General features: G+C 37.8%; 1 long non-coding RNA gene across 1 annotated transcript; it reads right to left on the reverse strand.

Moving 5' to 3' along the window:
* Positions 1-293: 293 nt before the first annotated feature.
* On the reverse strand, positions 294-2,652 carry LOC102612002 (uncharacterized). Its single transcript, XR_008056375.1, has 2 exons — positions 2,177-2,652; positions 294-1,986 (listed from the first exon to the last, which is right to left on the reverse strand). It is a non-coding gene; the product is annotated as an uncharacterized LOC102612002 (long non-coding RNA).
* Positions 2,653-13,111: the final 10,459 nt, after the last annotated feature.

Raw genomic sequence — 13,111 nt, forward strand, 5'->3', positions numbered from 1 at the left:
AATGCACCAAGGAAAGTAGTTGTATACACTCACAAACTACTCGATAGGCTGACACTTGTTATTTACTATAGAGGTATTGTGATAAGATAAAAAAGACAATATTTGTAAGCATTATCTACTTCGCAATTCCAGGACCACACGACTGAGATAGAAGATTAAGAATCTTGACTGCAATTAGTTGTAATTAGTATCAGTCATCATTATTATATTGTCCCAGGTTTTCCATTGTAGTTGCCATCTGTTTTGTCTAATCTATGATTATCCTGCATTATAGAGATGTGCAAAATAGGAGCTAATAAGTTAATCAGAGCTGTAGATAAACAAAAGATGTGAATTACTAAATGAGTTCACTTCTGTTATCACCAATTCAGACTTATTTTGGGTTCTCAAAGTTACTAGCATAAATTCAAACAATGCTCTACGTGTTGCAGCAACATAATTCAGAACAACGATGCAAAAAATCTGACTGTACAATGTAACTATTGAAGCAGAGAGAAACACTGTAATGGGCAGAAAGCAGCTACAAAGATACCTCTGAAGAATATATGAAGATCTGGACTACGATCACTGCAGTGTTCCATCATGCAGGTTAACTCAAGGCACATCATGAAAAAATATATAAACCCACATGGAAACATACGATGAGAAGATGACAAGAAGCAGTGAAAGGTTTCTCTTAAAGACCAAGGAGATTTGTTTAATTTTGTGAATTAATAGGTTTCATAGTTCTGATATTTGATATATGAAGTCTTAAGAATTTGTTGACCACTTGTAAGAGTTGATTCAATCTCTTATAATTAAGTGATCTCATGTTCCTTCAGTAATCAATCAAAAAGAACGATGACTTCAAACATTTTTTTCAACATATAAATTTCTCCCTTCAACTAAAGTCTTTTATCTTTAGAAAAAATTCTAACTAGTATTGGTCACTGTACATCTTAATAAAGCATAACCTCCTCTGCAAAAGTGATAAAGAAAGAGTAGAAAATATCCAATCTCAAACCTGCAATCAATCCCTAATAAGATTTTCTCATATGATCATAGCCATTTTTTTTTTTGGGTTCTTGTACACAGGACATGAAGTTGTACAACAAAAGTTTAAAGAAATCGGGAGTTAGCCAATTATGAACATTAGGATTTGAGCTTGTTTCCAGCAATGTCACATCACATTCCGGTGGTTGATCAAGCCCAAGTAATACTAGAACTTCGTTGAGCTAATTGCTTCCAATAATCAAGTCCTACAAAATTATATGTATTCTAATCTCATGTAGTAAAACATCTCTGTAACTGAAAATTCTTCTAACAAAATGAAATTTATCTTAATAAATTTGGCTCTTACAAAATAAACCTGATCTTTTTCCAAATGGATTACATTTTGACTATCACAAAACACTGTCATAACCTCTCAGAAATGTTGAATTTATTAACTATAATCTAAAACAAGTAGGTTTCCTTCATAAGGTCTTTGCCATCCATGACAAAGACACAGAAGAATATGACATCGACCTTTCTCCACAGAATCCCAGTTAGTATAGACATAAGATTGTGCCCGATATACTTTTATTAAAGACAGCATATGATCTGAATCTACAAAGCCAATAACCTTCCCATGAGATTCTTAAACATTGTTCATCTTATACATCAATACTATATTTGGAGTACCAGAGCATGCCAATTGGGGATTTGTCGGGATGATGTTTTAAGACAATCCTAGTACTGTTTATCTGAAGCAAAACTTGGATCATCAAGCCCATACATTCAAGCTTTTAATTTCCAAAAAGCAGTCATTTTTAACTCAACTTTCTTAGACCGTATAGAATCTTTAAATTTCCATTTTGGATGGAACCCACTGTTCTGCAATAGAACCTCTCGAGAGATTGACTCAAAGTCTGAAGCAAAAGAATGTATGAGAAGAATAAAGTCATTAGCCACCCAATCACCATTTAAAATTGGAACAGGAACAGGAACCAGAACCAGCAACTACACCTAAATATAAATGCAATTCAGTATGAAGCAGATCAAAATTAGTACAAGACATAAAATTTGACACGCTTGGGTTAGAAATTCATAACTCAACCCAAAACCTTCCAAAGGAAATCCCTAGAGTTTAAACACGATCATAGGAAATACAAATAAAATTCGAAAGTTGGGCTTGCCATAAAAATAGTAAGCTTACCTCTACTCTCTAGAGAACCGTCTGCTGTGGCTAATTTGGCCAACGGCTAGTTCTTTCCCGCCTGCCTTTTCTCTTCTGCTCTAAAGTCGGGGCGGAGTTTACCACAGACGGTTTTAATCGTACAGTTTGTTAAGTGATGGATTTGTTTTGGGCCGTAATGGGCCGCAGAACCGCACCCAGCTGCATTGTTTGAAAGATTGTACTGTATACTTGAAAACTGCACAGTATCAGTAGGGACGGAGATTGCCGCTTCCAATTTTCTTCATGGAGGAAAATAAATATTTCCAGATCAATCTAATATTGTAAAGGGATATATAATAATTATATGTTCTGGATATTTTCATTTTGTGAAATTAATTTTTCTTAGAAAAAAAAAAAAAAATCTAGTAGTATATTTTACTCTATTTTGAAGCCACGTTCTTTGTAATCAACAGATTAAGTTCGATACACATATACACCTATTGCTTACTCCTAAACTCCACTCTCTTTGGGTTCTTGTTCTTGCAATCGCTGGCTTAACTGCAGATATCTTTTCTCGGAAATGAATTTCAAATATTCCCGTGTTTTCAAAAAGAATAATGGTGTTGCTGAGTGTTTAGTCAATCCGGGTCTTCATGGCTTGGACCTTTTATTTGCTGGTTGTCACCTCAGGCAGCTGTTATATATATATGGAGTACACACACACACACACTATTGGCTTCCCTATCTTTCGCTTCTGGTATTTTTTATTTTTCTATCTTTTAATTTCTTTTCCACTCCATGTGTGTTCTCAATTTTGTTGTGATGAGACTCATTTTCATAGGACTATTAAATAAATAACACGACATATAACATGTTGCTTGAAATTAAAATTTTATAAAATCAAACTATAAGCATATCATTGTGACCGTATCCAACCGAGGAAAGAAATTAAAGTTCATGTCCAAAATAAAGTTGAAATATTTGTTGAATCAAATGGTAAATTAATTAGGAAAGTGATAAATAAATGAAGAAATTCTCACGTTCAAATATTTACCCTCACGAATATAGAAGAGATATTTATTCCACTTACGAATTAATGAAAAGATATCCACTCCTAACTAAATTTTGTAATTTTCTTTTTAAGGAAGACACGAGTCCCGTAAACGAGGATTCAGACACACGTGGGGGATCTGCAATGCACCTCTCGATCGGCTGAGTGGCCTATGCCCGTTAGAGAATATGTTCTTTCTTTTTCTACAGTTCAGAGAGAAGAAGATATGGCGTGATAAGGTGGGATTGATTAGACCAATCACGACAAGAAATCTCAAAACTTATTTCAAAATCCCCATTTCAATTCCACATCTTTTATTTATTTATATATAAAAAAGTATATACTTTTTGTTTTCTTGCTGTTTGGGTCCTTGTCATCTTTTTTTAAATCTACCTGCAATCTCCAAATTTCGGTGTATAGTGTTGTTGTTGTTGTTGTCGTCCCATTTCAACATCTCATTCTTGATATATCTTGATTGTGCTAAGTGATAGCTCATAAAACGAGGCCATCTTTCTTCCTTATTCTTTTAGCTATGCTGCAGCAACAGCAACAGCAACAGCGACAGCATTCTCTCATCTGTCTTTCCACCGTTCCGTCACCTCACAGAGAGTAGACAGTGAAATAACTCACCCCCCATTCTCCTGTCATTCAATTACCCAACTCCATCTGTACTCTTTTATATTTATATTCACACACATCAAACTCAGTATTATTACTTATTTTACTCTTTCAGTGGGCCACCAGTAGCTGCACTGAGCTCATTAATATTTGCTCTGTCTTCTCCCCACCTCCTCAGTCCTCACGCCTCACAAACGTATTTTGCTTTCAAGTTTTCGGCTTTTCTGCTTTGGCTCAACTCTTCTCTTCAAAAAAATGGGATATTGTTGCAATTACATAATTCGCCGCAGGCTTTGCTCATTTTCAAGTTTTGCCTTCGTTGTTTTGATTCTCAGCTCAATCCAGATGAGATTCATGGCTGAAGGTAAGTGGGTAGTTGTTAAAACTTCAAACGATAAAACAAGTCCAAAAAAGTTTTGTTGATTGCTGCATTTGGTGGTGAAATGAAAGTCTTAACTGCTTCTTTTCTTTTCTCTTCTTGTGTGCAGCTGGTAGAACAAATCTCAAAACTTCTGATTTCTCAGAGGTGAGCTTTAATGAGTTCTTCCACGTGCCTTTTTTCTTTTGTTGGATAAATCTTCACACGTTGATCTCATACATACACACGCCCGCGTGCGCACTCACAAACACAAGAACTTATATATGTATAGCAATTATCTGTTAACACACTAATTGGTTTAGCTATTATTTTTGTTTAAAACAGATCGGAGAGGAAGATAAGGCTATACTAAGAGCGAGGATAGGATCAAGTCCACCTAAATGTCAGAGAAGGTGCAGCTGGTGCGGACCCTGTGAGGCGATTCAAGTGCCGACAAATCCCCAAGTACAAAATGGCAAGACAGATTCTTCAACTGTCGATGGTGTTGCTTATGCAAGAGAAGACAACTCTAACTACAAGCCTATGAGTTGGAAATGCAAGTGTGGCAAAATCATCTTCGACCCCTGATATGTAATGACACTATCTGCAGCGTCAATTAGCCAGCTACATCAAGACTATCAATATATATATATATATATATATATATATATATATTTTTTTTTTTTTTTTTTGTGGGAGAGAACTATATTATTATTGTAAAGCTGTGATACTCTAAAAGAGAAAAAGCAAAAATTCTCTTCTTGGGTAGTCTTTTTTTTTTTTTATGCCTATTAATGATTTAATGATCCGGAAGGATTCTTTTGCTCCTTCTCATATTCTCTTATTATCGCATTATTCCAATGCAATGTGACGGCAATATTCATCTTTTTGTGTTAATTATATTTTTATATATGTGAAAAACAGTTGCACTCTCAAAGCAAAATGCAGAAAGATAAGAGGAAAGATTTCGGTAAAGAAAGCAACAAAAAGAACTTCATCATAGGTCGCTGTTTTGGTTTTTCGAAGAAATTTGTGTAAAAACACAAGCAACCAATTAAATTTATGGACAATGACTATGTATTACAGTGTGTTCTCGAAGGTCTCACCCACTGAATCTCTTTCACCGCCAAATTTCGTTTGTCTTCCCAAAACCCTTGGCGTGCAAGAATCATATTAAAACTGCTTCCAAGAATTCTCTATTAACTGGTGGTTTCTCCTTAGGAAATATCTGCTGGCATCGGATTATTGGTTAGAAAGTTAAAATTGTCAATATTGGCATTCATTTAGAAGCTTTGAATAAACAAGTTTTTTGCACACGGTTTTGAAGATTGAAAATGCTGAAATTGTTGAGGAAGAAAGAAGACTTTGGCAGCTGCAAAAGAGGAAGAAGAATGAAGAAAAATCAAAGGCGGTTTAAAATATAATAATATTTTATAAGCCAATTTTGGCTATATAAAGGGAGCTCTTCATTTGGTTTTAATTATTCAATTCCATTTTGAGAGGCATTCAATTTTGTAGAGAGAGTCGAGAGTTGTGAGAAATAATTCTTGCAGAGCAGAGAGTCTAGTGAGTGAGAGATTGGGTGTATTGGGGTTTTGGGTTGTGAGCCAAAATATTACAATACTTGTAATCCTTATTTCACTAGTAAAATATTTTCTTCTGTTTTCGCCCGTGGACGTAGGCTAAAAGCCGAACCACGTAATTTCTGGTATTCTCTTTTGTGCTTGTTCTTTATTTTCTTATAATTTTACTTTAACTGCGTGTCTGCTTCACCCACCAATTTCCTAACAGTGGTATCAGAGCTATTGGTTGTATTTTTGGAGTCAGGAATTTTTCACGTATTCACGTATACGGTGTACGGCACTATTCACGTATACGGCATACGATACTATTCACGTATACGGAGTACGGCACTATTCACGTATACGGAGTACGGCACTATTCACGTATACGGTGTACGGTACTATTCATGTATACGGTACTATTCACGTGAAACGGTGGAAGCGATCCAAGAATTTTGCGGTGCAAAGCAGGGAATAGTGGTGTGAGTAAAGCAACTGTGTGATTCTGTACATGTCTAGGAAAGTTCTGTCACAAAGGCGATAAGAGCTTAAGGAGTCTGGGTTTTAAGTGGGACCATTGTGACCCCTCCAGTCTTTCCTGGGAACTTTCCTGGTGTGCATTCTCACACATACTCACAACTATTCAAGGTGGTACACTAGCTTGTGTACAGTATTTATCAATAAAATGGCGGCAAAGTATGAAATTGAGAAATTTAACGGAAATAATTTTTCGTTGTGGAAAATGAAGATGAAAGCTGTATTGAGGAAAAATAATTGCTTGGCAGCAATTGAAGAAAGGCCCATGGAGATAACTGATGACAAGTGGAACGAGGTAGACGGCAATGCCATTTCTGATCTACACTTGGCACTTGCGGATGGAGTATTATCCAGTGTGGCAGAGAAAAATACGGCGAAGGAAATATGGGATACTCTCACAAAATTGTACGAGGCCAAGTCACTACACAATAAAATCTTCTTGAAGAGGAAACTCTATACTCTTCGAATGGCGGAATCTACAATGGTGACCGACCACATCAACACATTGAAGACTCTATTTTCACAACTCACAACGTTGGGTCATAATATAGAGGAAAATGAACGTGCAGAGCTTCTACTTCAAAGTCTACCAGATTCGTATGATCAACTCATCATCAACCTGACGAACAACAATCCAGTGGAGGGTCTAGTTTTCGACGATGTTGCAGCCTCCGTATTAAATGAGGAGAGCAGGCGAAAAAACAAGGAAAACAGACAAGCAAGTTCGCAGCAAGCGGAGGCGCTATCGGTGACGAGAGGAAGATCAACAGAACGTGGCCCCAGTGGGAGTCAAAATCATGGTAGATCAAAATCCAGAAGTAAGAAGAATGTTAAATGCTACAACTGTGGCAAGAAAGGGCACGTCAAAAAGGAGTGTTGGAGTAACCAGAAGAAAAGAGAGGGCAAAGAACCTGAGTCATCAAATGCTCAGGGGTGTGTAGCAAGTACCTCGGATGATGGCGAAATTCTCTACAGTGAGGCAACAACTGTTTCAGAAGGCAGAAAACGACTTTCTGATGTCTGGCTTATAGACTCAGGAGCTACCTGGCACATGACCTCTAGGAGAGAATGGTTCCACACATATGAACCTATCTCAGGAGGATCTGTATATATGGGTAACGATCATGCCTTGGAGATCGCTGGTATTGGTACTATCAAAATAAAAATGTTTGATGGTACAATTCGCACAATTGGGGAGGTACGACATGTCAACAGCCTAAAGAAAAATCTATTGTCTTTGGGACAAATAGACAATCATGGGTGCAAAACTCATGTGGAGAATGGAATTATGAAGATTGTTAAAGGCGCGCTTGTATTGATGAAGGCAGAAAAGATCAGTGCTAATCTATTTATGCTTAAAGGAGAAACACTACAGGAGGCTGATGCGTGTGTCGCATCAAATGGAGAAGAGTCAACGATGATGTGGCATCTCAAACTTGGCCACATGTCGGAACAAGGTTTGAAGATTCTCTCTGAGCGAAAATTACTTCCGGGGCTCAAATCGGTAAGTTTACCATTTTGCGAGCATTGTGTTACAAGTAAGCAGCATAGATTAAAATTCAGTAGATCTATTGCTAGAAGTAAATATATTCTAGACTTGATTCATTCTGATGTCTGGGAATCACCGGATATATCCATGGGAGGTGCAAAGTACATGGTGACTTTCATTGATGATTATTCCAGAAGATGTTGGGTGTATCCAATTAAGAAAAAGTCAGATGTATTTCCAGTGTTTAAAGAATACAAAGCGCGGGTGGAACTTGAATCTGGTAAAAAGATCAAGTGCTTGAGGACAGATAATGGTGGAGAATATACAGACGGCGAGTTTCTTGCTTTCTGTAAGCAAGAAGGTATTCAGAGACAGTTCACGGTGGCATACACTCCTCAACAAAATGGAGTGGCAGAACGGATGAACAGAACTCTTACAGAAAGAATAAGAGCTATGTTGAGGACTGCTGGTCTACCCAATTCATTCTGGGCAGAAGCAGCCAAAACTGCCTGTTATATAGTAAATCGGTCGCCATCTACAGCTATTGGGTTGAAGACAGCGATGGAGATGTGGACTGGAAAGCCAGCTGATTATTCCTACCTACATGCATTTGGATGTCCTGTGTACGTGATGTACAATGCCCAAGAAAGAACAAAGCTGGATGCAAAATCTAGAAGATGTATCTTCTTGGGGTATGCTGATGGAGTAAAGGGGTATCGTCTGTGGGACCCCACTGCCCACAAGATCGTCATCAGCAGAGATGTTATTTTTGTAGAAGATCAACTGCAAAGAAAAGATGAAGATGATGGCACTGTAAAAGAAAAGTCTGAGACTGTGCCAGTATATGTCGAAAATAATCCAGAAAATTCAGATTCTTCTGAAGCAGCACCAGAGCACGAGGAACAAGAACCAGTCGAGTCCGAGGCTCCAGAAGTTCGTCGGTCAACTCGTGAGAGACGACCGCCAACATGGCACTCGGAGTATGTCACAGAGATCAACGTTGCATACTGTCTTCTAACAGAGGATGGAGAGCCTTCAACTTTCCATGAAGCTTTAAACAGCTCAGATGTTGCTTTGTGGATGACAGCAATGCAGGAAGAAATTGAAGCTCTACACAAGAACAAGACATGGGAACTTGTACCACTACCACGTGGAAGAAAAGCCATTAGAAACAAATGGGTCTACAAGATCAAACGTATCGTGCGAGACTGGTAGTGAAAGGATATGCTCAGAAAGGATATGCTCAGAAAGAAGGTATTGACTTCAACGAGATATTTTCTCCGGTGGTTCGACTCACAACAGTCAGAATAGTCTTGGCAATGTGTGCTACATTTGACCTACATCTAGAGCAGTTAGATGTTAAAACTGCATTTCTTCATGGAGAACTTGAAGAAGAAATTTATATGCTCCAACCAGAAGGTTTTGCAGAAAAAGGAAAGGAGAACTTGGTTTGCAGGTTGAACAAATCTCTATACGGTCTCAAACAGGCGCCGAGGTGTTGGTATAAGAGATTTGATTCCTTCATCATGAGCCTTGGATACAACAGACTCAGTTCAGATCATTGTACATATTACAAGAGGTTTGAAGATAATGATTTCATCATTTTATTGTTGTATGTGGATGACATGTTGGTAGCAGGTCCCAACAAAGATCGAATCCAAGAATTGAAGGCACAGTTGGCTAGGGAGTTTGAAATGAAGGACTTGGGACCAGCAAACAAGATTCTAGGGATGCAAATTCACCGAGACAGAAATAACATGAAGATTTGGCTCTCACAGAAGAATTATTTGAAGAAAATCTTGCGGCGCTTCAACATGCAAGATTGTAAGTCAATTTCTACCCCACTTCCTGTTAATTTCAAATTATCCTCAAGTATGTGTCCTAGCAATGAAGCAGAGAGGAAGGAGATGTCTCGAGTACCGTATGCATCAGTAGTGGGAAGTTTGATGTTCGCTATGATTTGTACTAGACCGGACATTGCACAAGCAGTGGGAGCAGTCAGTCGATACATGGCGAATCCTAGTGGAGAGCATTGGATAGCTGTGAAGAGGATTCTGAGATACATCAGAGGAACCTCAGATGTTGCATTATGTTATGGAGGATCAGAATTTACTGTCAGGGGCTATCTGGATTCAGATTTTGCAGGAGATCTTGATAAAAGGAAATCCACTACTGGTTATGTGTTTACACTTGCGGGAGCAGCTGTAAGCTGGGTTTCGAAACTGCAGACCGTTGTGGCTTTATCTACAACAGAAGCAGAGTACATGGCAGCTACACAAGCTTGCAAGGAAGCTATTTGGATACAAAGGTTATTGGAGGAGCTCGGGCACAAACAACAGAAAATTCCTGTGTTTTGTGACAGTCAGAGTGCCTTGCACATTGCAAGGAATCCAGCCTTTCATTCCAGGACAAAACACATAGGAGTCCAGTATCACTTCGTTCGTGAAGTAGTGGAAGATGGAAGTGTGGATTTACAGAAAATCCATACGAAGGAGAACCTAGCAGATGTTTTGACCAAGCCGATAAATACTGATAAGTTTGTCTGGAGTAGATCCTCTTGTGGCCTAGCAGAAACGTAGGCAACATGATTATGGCGAAGCAGAAAGGATGGTGTGGAGATTGATTGATTTTCAATTTAATCTCCAAGTGGGAGAATGTCAATATTGGCATTCATCTAGAAGCTTTGAATGCATCTAGAAGCTTTGAATGCATCTAAAAGCTTTGAATAAACAAGTTTTTTGCACACGGCTTTGAAGATTGAAAATGCTGAAATTGTTGAGGAAGAAAGAAGACTTTGGCAGCTGCAAAAGAGGAAGAAGAATGAAGAAAAATCAAAGGCGGTTTAAAATATAATAATATTTTATAAGCCAATTTTGGCTATATAAAGGGAGCTCTTCATTTGGTTTTAATTATTCAATTCCATTTTGAGAGGCATTCAATTTTGTAGAGAGAGTCGAGAGTTGTGAGAAATAATTCTTGCAGAGCAGAGAGTCTAGTGAGTGAGAGATTGGGTGTATTGGGGTTTTGGGTTGTGAGCCAAAATATTACAATACTTGTAATCCTTATTTCACTAGTAAAATATTTCCTTCTGTTTTCGCCCGTGGACGTAGGCTAAAAGCCGAACCACGTAATTTCTGGTATTCTCTTTTGTGCTTGTTCTTTATTTTCTTATAATTTTACTTTAACTGCGTGTCTGCTTCACCCACCAATTTCCTAACAAAAATAGGGTCAATTAATGTTTAAGCACGAGTAAAAAAAAAAAAATCAAAATCAATCCGTCTAACGTATATGAAGAAAGTCCTAGATCAAATTTCAATTTTTTTTTCTTCTTTTGATCAACTCCGCGACATTAATATCAAATAATCCTAATTAAAAACTGACTTTTTTTTTCTCATTTTCCTGAAGCTCGTGTCCCTGTTGATTGTGTTAGTTTAACTCAATAAGCAACCTCAGAAAAGAAAATAGGCCTCAAAATTTTAAGCCAAGCAATCCTGAGAGCACTCTTTTTCAAACAAAGCTGCAGCATGAAAGCTGAAATAATAGAAGAGGGAAAGAGTGTCATTATGACTAGTGATTCAGTGAGATTTGCGTCTGCTGAAAGTTAAGAAGAAAGTAGCTGAACAATTGAAATGATGGGATATTGGGATATTTCATTGGCTACTTTTCATTATTATTATTATTATTATTATTATTATGATGACGATGATGATTCTCTGATGATGCTCTTTTCTCCTTTCCTAGTTGTTACTACAAAGGCCATGCTGCATCTATCTTCCAGAAGTGATAGAACGAGAGTTTGTATACGGGCAAAGTACGAGTTTCCAGCTTAAATCAATCACATAAACAGTTGAACTACTGTTCCTGAATGACAACTCACCTCATGCCCATTGCACGGATAAAGAGACAGATCATAGAGACGAGATAAGCAAAAGGTCCTTTGCGAGATGAAGCAGCAGGAGCTCTCATTTTTTCAGTTCTATTTCTTCGTCTGTCCTCACTTTAATATTTGGGTTATATATAACTAGGGATTAATAGGAATTCATTGAAAAATTAAAAAAAAAAAAATCGGCCTGCAGTGCTGACGGTTAGAAATTTGTAAAATATGATTTAGGTTAAGTTTATTAAACATTTATGTTATTCCAATAGATTATGATTATAAATATCAATGTTAAAAAAAAAAAGTAAAAAAGAATTTCTCAGAAAATTATCAGTGCAAATTATAATATGAATATGATGGGTTAACACGTGTGATATCAACTGTAATCGGACACCAAACAAAAGAAAACAAATAAATGTCATCCAAACACGTTCTTATCAGTTGAGCATGCACATTTCAATATTTCATCCTCTTGGGACTCTATGACTTGTACCAACATTCACGTGGGGTGGGGGCATGGAGGAGGCTCGCTTCGCTGTCCAAAAGTCCGAACTTAGAAAGAGAATGTTGTTGTAGAGGTGAAGACAACAAGGCGACTGAAAAGCCGAGGGGCCACAAGAACCAAAACAGTTTCTGGTTCCCAACACTTTCTCATCTTCAAAATAATTTGCGATGTATTCGCACTGGAATTTTTTCTTCCCTTTGGTTCTGGACAAAATGTTATTGTACCGTATCATGCATCAGGCCTCAGCCGCACAAGATTCTCATTTTGATGCAGAGATCAGATAGGCATCGATAGTCAAAATTTTGGACTTTTTAGTGGTGCGCACGCCGTTGAATGGTTGTACCAGCTAGCCTTTGTTAGGGAAGTTTGATTGGCTTTCGAAAAAGAATTGAGTCTCAGGTTTTGGAAGACCGGGGTTGATAATTAATGTGAATCAAGACAACGGGGAAAGGGGTGCCTGTCCTTTGCATCAGTTGAATTGAATGGTCCACCCTGTAAAAGTTGCTTTTACTAATTTTTCACTCTGCGAAAGCGCATATATCAATTACGTCACCCCGTGAGACTTTATGATCTGGTCACCAGGTGTGCTCCATCTTTGAACAAGACTTGCATAGGTTAGGCAGCTCGAAAGAACTTTTACTGCAAAGGGTGATGGTTGATGAATATCATGATTTTATTATATAATAATTGTCTAATTGAATTGACCAGTTGATTTGAGGCAATGTACTTGATGGATGATGAGCCTGACTCTTCCCCACTTACAGAAAAATGCGCATGCTTTTTCCGAGAGAAGAAAGTTTTTATTTTTTGTATGACCTCTGGTCCTCCCATCAAGCTTACCTGAGGCAAGCGAGGCTGAAAGTCTCTGTTATCAATCATTGAGACACCGGAAAGAGTAATTGCTCACATCGTAAGCGCCATGAACTAATTTTCCTAAATCAACAAGTGTTCTAAAAGGGCTTGAAAAATCAAAATGA

The sequence above is a fragment of the Citrus sinensis genome, chromosome 7 (assembly GCF_022201045.2).
Source record: "Citrus sinensis cultivar Valencia sweet orange chromosome 7, DVS_A1.0, whole genome shotgun sequence".
NCBI classification, from domain to species: domain Eukaryota; kingdom Viridiplantae; phylum Streptophyta; class Magnoliopsida; order Sapindales; family Rutaceae; genus Citrus; species Citrus sinensis.